Genomic DNA, 8,276 nt, shown 5'->3' on the forward strand with positions numbered 1-8,276 from the left:
TCTGGCAGCGCCCGGTCTGTCCCTATGGCCCACTATCTGGCAGCGCCGCAGTTGCCCGGATGTGTCGCTCCGCCGGTGGGGGGGCACCTGGTCATAGCCGCCGCTCCGCTCACGGCTCCGGCCGGCTGCTGCTGCACGGCGAAGCCCCGGTCCTGGTAGAAGTGGCAGAGGAAGACCCAGACGCTGACTGTCTCTAACCAGAAGGCGACGAAAAGGAACCAAACGGCAGAGAGGAGCAGCAGCTCGCATACCATGATGGCGGCGGATTCCTCCTCCTCCTCGTCGTCGCAGGTTAGGCAGCAACTGCGCTTGCGCCTACCCCCCCACCAGCCACTGCGCCTGCGCCGCGGCCGGCACCGTCCCTGGCTGCCGCCAGCCGGCATCACCTACCGCGCCTGCGCCGCCGCCGGCTGTGTCTGTATGGGCGTGCGCGTTGCCGTCGCGCACCCTCGCGCCCCTGCAGAGCGCCTGCGCTTAGCCGTTACCTTCGGCCGCTTTCCACAGGCACGCATGCGCACTGCGGAGGCTGGCCACGACGGGTGGCGGGGCGGTGGAGGGAGAGGGCTTCGCGCCTGCGCAGTAGCTGTAAGGATGGTCAAGGTGAGAAAGCACGTGGTTTTCAATGTTAAGTTGGCCCTTGGCTTTTCCCTTGCCCCTCTGTCCCTTGGACGTCAAGGGGGCGAAGGTTAGGTTCTTTCTTGTTGGAGATGGTAACCCCCCAGGACGTTGATTGTGGGAGGGAGGGAGGATTCAGTGATGGTACCAGCATTGAACGTCAAGGGGGCGATGGTTAGGTTCTCTCTTGTCAGAGATGAGTGTTACCTGCCACTATATCCTGTTTACCATTGTCCATAAGAGTATAAGGCATGGGACAGATGTAGGCCATTCAGCCCCATCAAATCTGCTGCACCACTCAGTGAGGCCCTCATCAACTTTTCTGCTGCTTCCCCGTAACTTTCAATTCACTTACTGATTCAAAATCTGTCTCTCTTGGCCTTGAATGACTCACCCTCTGCGGTAAAGAATTGCACAGCTTCAATCCCCTCGGAGATAAGAAACTCCTCCCCATCTCTGTCTTCAATGGGCGACCCCTCACTCTGAGATGATGCCCTTCTGGCTCTAGACCCTCCCACAGGGGAAAACGACCTCTCCACATCTCCCCCATCATGTCCCCCTGTGAATCTTGTACATTTCAATAAGGTCACCTCTCATTCTTCTAAACTTCAATGAGTATGGGCCCAACCTCTCCCTCATAAGACAGCCCCTCCATCCCCGGGATCAGCCGAGTGAACTTTCCCTGGATTGCCTCCAATGCCGGTCTATCTTTGCTTAGATACAGGGCCCCAAAACCTTTCACAGTATTCCAGCTGTGGTCGAAGGCCTTGCAAAACCCTCCCGACTTTTATACATTGAAATGAAGGCCAATCTTCCATTTACCTTCCCTATTACCTGCTGAACATGGACACCATCTTTTTTGTGACTCATGGAAGAGGACTTCCAAATCCCTGTGCTCTGTAGCTTTTTGCAATCTTTCTCCATTTAGTCTCCACATGGATGAGTGATACTACATGCCCAGGAGGAAATACCATTCCCGGCAACATTCGAAGAACTCTTTTCTGAAACCCTCTCCATCTTAATAATATCCTTCCTATAACAGGGCGACCAGAACTGGACACAGTGCTCCAGAAGAGGCCTCACCACCGTCCCTGTACAACCTCAACGTGACATCCCCAACTCCTACACTCAAAGGGTCTGAGCGATGAAGGCAAGCGTGCCAAACGCCTTCTTCCCCACCCTGTCTACCTGTGACGCAAACTTCAAAGAATTATGTCCCTGAGCCCCCTAGGTCTCTCTGTTCTGCAACACCACCCCAAGGCCCTACTTTTCATTGTATATGTTCTGCTCTTGTATGTTTTACCGAAATGCAATACCTCACATTTATCCAAATTAAACTCCATATGCCATTCCTCGGCCCATTGACCCAATTGATCAAGATCGCTTTGTAATCTTAGAGAACCTTCTTCACTGTCCATTACACCACCATCTGCAAACTTACTAACCATGCCTCCTTTTTCTCATCCAAAATCGTTTACGTGAATGACAAACAGAAGTGGACCCAGTACCGATCCCTGTGGATCACTGCTGGTCATGAGCCTCCAGTCTGAAAAGCAACCCTCCACCTGCACTCTCTGCCTCCTACTGTCAAGCCCATTTTGTATCCAATTGGCTCGATCACCCTGAATCCCATGTCATCTAACTTTACTAATTATTACATAACTGTCAATAACTGCTTGCTTTGCAGTAGACTCCGGCTTTGAACCCTGAATGGCTCAGAGAGAGCACTTTATGATCTGTTTTTCGGTTAGACAACAAAAGGGTTGCTCAGCCGATCTCTCCCATTTCTGAAAAGAACCTCTCCACCCCCACCCCCTCTCTGGTGAGTAACCTATTTGGCTCTTCCCAAAGAGCGATTGGAGGAGCCTCTGGAGATGGGCGATCCTGAGCAAGCTCTGTCTGCCAAGACTCCAGAGACGACCGTGGGGTGGCGAATGCCAGAGCAGCCGAGCGGAAGACTTTGGAATACTCTAGCCTTTATCCTTTCTGCTTTCAAGAATAAACTATTGGTCAAAATGTGCCTTTCAGAAAGCCTTTTGGTTTCTCTTTCCCTGAACAGTGTGTACGTTGCATGTATGTGTTTTGGTGATAATTCGAGGAATAAGCAATTCTATATCTGCATCATGTACTTCTATATTAAACAATTAATGTATCCTTATCAAATGTGTTTTGTTCTGTAGATAGAACAATAACTGTTTATTGATAAACCTGATAGAGATTTTAAAATTCAAAACTTGACATAGACTGTCAAATGATTAAAAATATGGTGTTGATGGAGCTAAGCTATTAAATTGGACTTTTTGGTAGCTGGGGCACGTGTATTTGATTTATTTTGCTTAAATTAAGTTGTTACGAGACTAGAGGGATCACCAGCCTCCGTCATAACCGAGAATCTAGGAACAGGAGTAGGCCATTCAGCCCTTTGAAGCCATTCAATACGATCATGGCTGATCATCACATTAGTCCTCTGTTCCCCCTCCGTACCTTTTGGAATTATACCCAACTCCGTCTCGAAAATATTCAATGTTTTGACTCCGACCGCTTTCTGTGGGCAGGGAATCCGACAGGTTACCCCCACTCTTTTTGTGAAGACATTTCTCCCCATCTCAGTCCTACCCCATCTCCTGTAGATTGTGAGCCCCCTGGTTCTGGACTCCCCAACCCCCCCCCCACCCGGGTCATCAGGAACATCCTTCCTGTGTTTCCACCCCTCCACAACCCACTGTCTAGTCATAGAACATAGAATATAGAACAGTACAGCACAGTACAGGCCCTTCGGCCCATGATGTTGTGCCGAACTTTTACCCTAATCCTAAGGTCTAACTAACCTTCACCCCTACCTTATACTATCATCCGTATGCCTAGCTAATAGCCGCTTAAATGCCCCTAATGAGGCCGACTCCACTACCCTCTCCCAGCAATGCATTCCACGCCCCGATCACTCTCTGAGTAAAGAACCTACCTCTGACGTCTCCCCTATATCTATATCCACCCACTTTAAAACTATGTCCCCTCGTAATAGCTACCTCCACCCCAGGAAAAAGTCTCTGGCTGTCTATCTATACCTCTGATCATTTCGTACACCTCGATCAAGTCACCTCTCATCCTTCGTCGTTCTAAAGAGAAAAGCCCTAACTCTCTCAACCTTTCCTCTTAAGACCTTCCCTCCATTCCAGGCAACATCCTGGTAAATCTTCTCTGCACCTTTTCCAACGCTTCCACATCTTTCCTGTAATGAGGCGACCAGAACTGGACATGATACTCCAGATGTGGCCGAACCAGGCTTTTGTATAGCTGGAGCATAACTTTACGGCTCTTGAACTCAATCCCTTTATTAATGAAAGCTAACACACCATACGCCTTCTTAACAAATCTATCCACCTGGGTGGCAGCTTTCAGGGAACTGTGGACATGAACCCCAAGATCCCTCTGCTCCTCCACACTGCCAAGAATCTTCCGTTAGCCCTGTATTTTGCTTTCAAGTTTGCCCATCCAAAATGAATCACCTCACAGTAGTCCTGTTAGAATTTTATAGGTTTCTATCAGATCCCCTTCCTTGTTCTTCTTCAACTCTGGTGGATATGATCCGGCTTCCTTTTCTCCATCAGTCCCAGGGATCTGTGTTTGCTGCACTCCCTCCTCAGCCAGAAGAAGATCGGGAGGTGTTAGTATGTAGGAAGCAGGTCAGAGAATGGGTTATGCCTGACCCATCCCTGGAAGGAGTGGCACGTCATTCAGAATGAATGGCCTCATGAGGAAACACTAGACAGGGGAGGCCTGTGCATGCTCTAGCGTTCAGAAGGAACCGAGGTGACTGAGTCTACAAGAGGTCCACTGCAGCAGCATCGAGAGCAAGGGAACGCGGGGAAAGCGAGGCAGAGCGGTGGAAATCGAGCCCGCCCAGTTCGGCGAAGCGCTGAAGAAAGATTGTAATATTTGAACTTCGATCTCCTTTTCTGCTTCGTACTGAGAAGGACGGTAACGTTGAGATAGTAGGAACTGCCGATGCTGGAGTCTGAGATAACAAGGTGTAGAGCTGGATGAACGCAGCAGGCCGGGCAGCATCAGAGGAGCAGGAAGGCTGACGTTTCGGGTCGGGACCCTTCTTCAGAAATGGGGAAGGGGAAGGGGGCTCTGAAATAAATAAAGAAGTGGGGGGAGTGGTGATAGCAGGTGGATAGTGGAGCAGATAGGTGGGAGGGAAGACGGACAGGTCAAGGAAGCGGGGATGAGAGGCGGGGCTGGTTTTGGGATGAGGTCGGGGTGGGGAGATTTTGAAGCTCATTAAGTCCACATTGAGACCATTGGGTTGGAGGCTCCCAAGGCGGAAAATGAGGTGCCGTTCCTCCACTTTCCGCGTGGCATCGTGACACTGGTGGAGGCCCAGGATGGACACGTCGTCCAAGGAGTGGGAGGGGGAGTTGAAATGGTTCGCGACTGGGAGGTGTTGTCGCGAACCGAGCGTAGGTGTTCCACAAAGCGGTCTCCAAGCCGGTAACGTTTAACCTCTAAATACCGTCTTTATCTCTTTTCTACTGCGTTCTCACCTGTCAAGACTGGTAAGGAAAGCAGTAAGTAAAACTTATCCTTTGCCACATTAACAGGAACGTAGAGTACAACAGCAAGGAGCTGATGTTGAACTTATATAAGACATGTGTTAGCCTTCACCTAAAATATTATGTACATTTGTGCATGCCACCTTGCAGGAAGGATGTGAACACACTAGACAGAGTGCGGAAGCCCTTTACATTGAATGGTTCGAGAGATGAGGAACTTTAGTTATGAAGGGGGAGGCGATGGCCTAGTGGTATTATCACTGGACTGTTAATCCAGAGACCCAGGGACCTGGGTTCGAATCCCGCCAGGGCAGATGGTGGAATTTGAATTCAGTAAGTATCAATAAGTTGTCGATTGTCGGGGAAAAACCCATCTGGTTCACTAATGTCCTTTAGGGAAAGGAAACTGTCATCCTTACCTGGTCTGGGCCTACATGTGACTCCAGACCCACAGGCAAAGTGGTTGACTCTTAACTGGCCTTTGGGGCAATTAGGGATGAGCGACAAATGCTGCCTGGCCAGCGATGCCCTCATCTCGTGAATGAATAAAGGAAAAGATAATAGATAGATTGAAAAAGTTGGGACTGTTCTCCTTGGAGAGAGAGACGAGATCTGGTAAAGAGGTTTTAAAAAGGGAGAAACTGTTCCTGCTCATCGTAGGGAACAGGACAACATAGACTTAGCGTGATCTGCAAAAGAATCCAGGTGAACTAAGGGAAAAACTTCTTCACACACAATGAGCAATTAGGATATGGATGGCCCTGCCTGGAAGCAAGTTTTAATTGAGGCATTGGATGGTTATTTTTATAAACAACGTGCAATAGTCTGCGGAAAAAGCAGGAGATTGGCACAGAGTAAAGATGCTCAGTGGAAGTGCCAGTACAGGCACTATGGGCCGAATGGCCTCATCCTGCACTTAACATTTCTGTGATTCCTAAGACTTTGTACCTAAGGTTCTGCCGAGCGTGACGACGTCTCACTCAGTGTTTCAGTGCACGTGACACAAAACCCATATCTAAATCATCCTCCCCCGTATTCTGCACCCGCAAACCCCCGTCCAGTCCTGTTAGAATTTTTCGACCAGATCCTTCCTCCCCTCTCCTGATCGGTCTGAACTCCAGAGAAGGTTCACGTGTATTTGGAAAGGCAAGGACTGATTAGGGACAGTCAGCACGACTTTGTGCGTGGGAAAACATCTCTCACCGACTCAATTGGTCCTTTTGAAGAAGTGACAAAGAGGTTTAGCGAGGGCAGAGCTGTGGACGTTGTCTACAGGGACTTCAGCAAGGCGTTCAACAAGGTTCCTCATGGTAGGCTGGTTAGCAAGGTTAGATCCCATGGAATACAGGGAGAACTAGCCATTTGGATACAGAGCTGGCTCGAAGGTAGGAGGCAGAGGGTGTGGTGGTGGTGGAGCGTTGCTTTTCAGACAGGATGCCTGTGACAAGCGGTGTGCCACACAGATTTGTGCCGGGTCCACTGCTTTTCGTCATTTATAGAAATGATTAGAATGTGAACGGAGGAGGCATGGTTAAGGGGGGCTTGCACATGACAGCAGAATTGGTAGTGGGGTGCACAGCGGAGAAGTTGCAAAGTTGGGGAGAATACTTGTGGATTGGGAGGCAGGAAGTTAGAATTTGGCGTTTGTAAAATGCTAATGGGTGGGGCGGGGGGAAGAATTGCGTGGTCCCTTTAAAAGACGATGTGCTTTTTCTGTGCTTAGGGATTTCAAATGGATGTAGCTGAGCAGCAGCTTGAAAGTTTGCAATTACACAGAGAGCGCCCAAATTGAAACATTTGTATTGAAAGGCCGTCCAGTCAGCAGGCCAAGAAGCAGTTTTACTAAGACACCACGTTTTGAATTTAGCCAATCAATTTGAACCAGGGACTTAGATACCAAAAGCCAATTAAATTTAAATCTGATGGTTTTGACAACATAGGACTAATCCTCTTGTAAGAAATATTAACATGTCATCAAGGGTATAAAAGAAGAGGGCAGTTGGACAAAACCCCAGAGAGCTAACTGCCATCCGCCAGAGCTAACAGCCCTCAGCTCTCGGGACAGAAACGCTGGCTGTCATCGCCTCCTCGAAGTCTGAGAGAAAGCACCATCTAGCTTTATTCGGGAATAATTAGTAGTTAGAAAGGATTTATTCATTTTGTTAATAGTTTAGTTCATTTGTTCATTGTTAGGGTTAGGTAAATAAATTGTTATTTGTTGATCTTAAAGTGAGGATCAGGGATTTATTTTGTTTAACCACTAGAAGCTGCTGAAAGGCAGGTTACACCACTTTTTGCGCTCCTTTCACAGATTATAGGGTGAGGTGCTCCTCTGTCGGTGATTCAGTTTTAGTTCTCAGAGGAGGGTCAACCTCCGCACTATAACAGTTATCTGAGAGTACGACGGGACCTTTCTCAGATGGGCTGAGGAGGGGCAGATGGAGTTCAATTTAGATAAATGTGAGGTGCTGCATTTGGGAAAGGCACATCAGGGCAGGACTTATACACTTCACGGTAAGGTCCTGGGGAGCGTTTCTGAACAAAGAGACCTTGGGGGGAGCAGGTTCGTAGTTCCTTGAGGGTGGAGTCGCAGGTAGACAGGGCGGTGAAGAAGGTGTTTGGTATGGTCGCCTTTATTGGTCAGTGCGTTAAGTGTAGGGAGGGTCATGTTGCGGCTCTACAGGATATTGGGTTAGGCTACTTTTAGAATACTGCGTGCAATTCTGGTCTCCCTGCTATAGAACGGATGTGGTTAAACCTGGGAATCGCAGAAAAGATCTACAAGAATGTTGGCGGGTTTGGAGAGTTTGAGCTACGGGGAGAGGCTGGGGGTTATTTTCCCCGGAGCGTCGGAGGCTGAGGGGGTGACCTTGTAGAGGTTTATAAAAACCATGAGGGGCATGGATAGGGTGAATGGGCAAGGTCTTTTCCCCCCAGGGGTAGGGGAGTCCAAAACTAGAGGGGCATAGGTTTAAGGTGAGAGAGGAGAAAGGGACCTGAGGGGCAACTTTTTCACGCAGAGGGTGGCGCGTGTATGGAATGAGCTGCCAGAGGAAGTGGTGGGGGCTGGTACAATGACAACATCTAAAAGGCATCTGGATGGGG

The sequence above is a fragment of the Rhincodon typus genome, chromosome 44, assembly GCF_021869965.1.
Source record: "Rhincodon typus isolate 14 chromosome 44, sRhiTyp1.1, whole genome shotgun sequence".
Taxonomy (NCBI): domain Eukaryota; kingdom Metazoa; phylum Chordata; class Chondrichthyes; order Orectolobiformes; family Rhincodontidae; genus Rhincodon; species Rhincodon typus.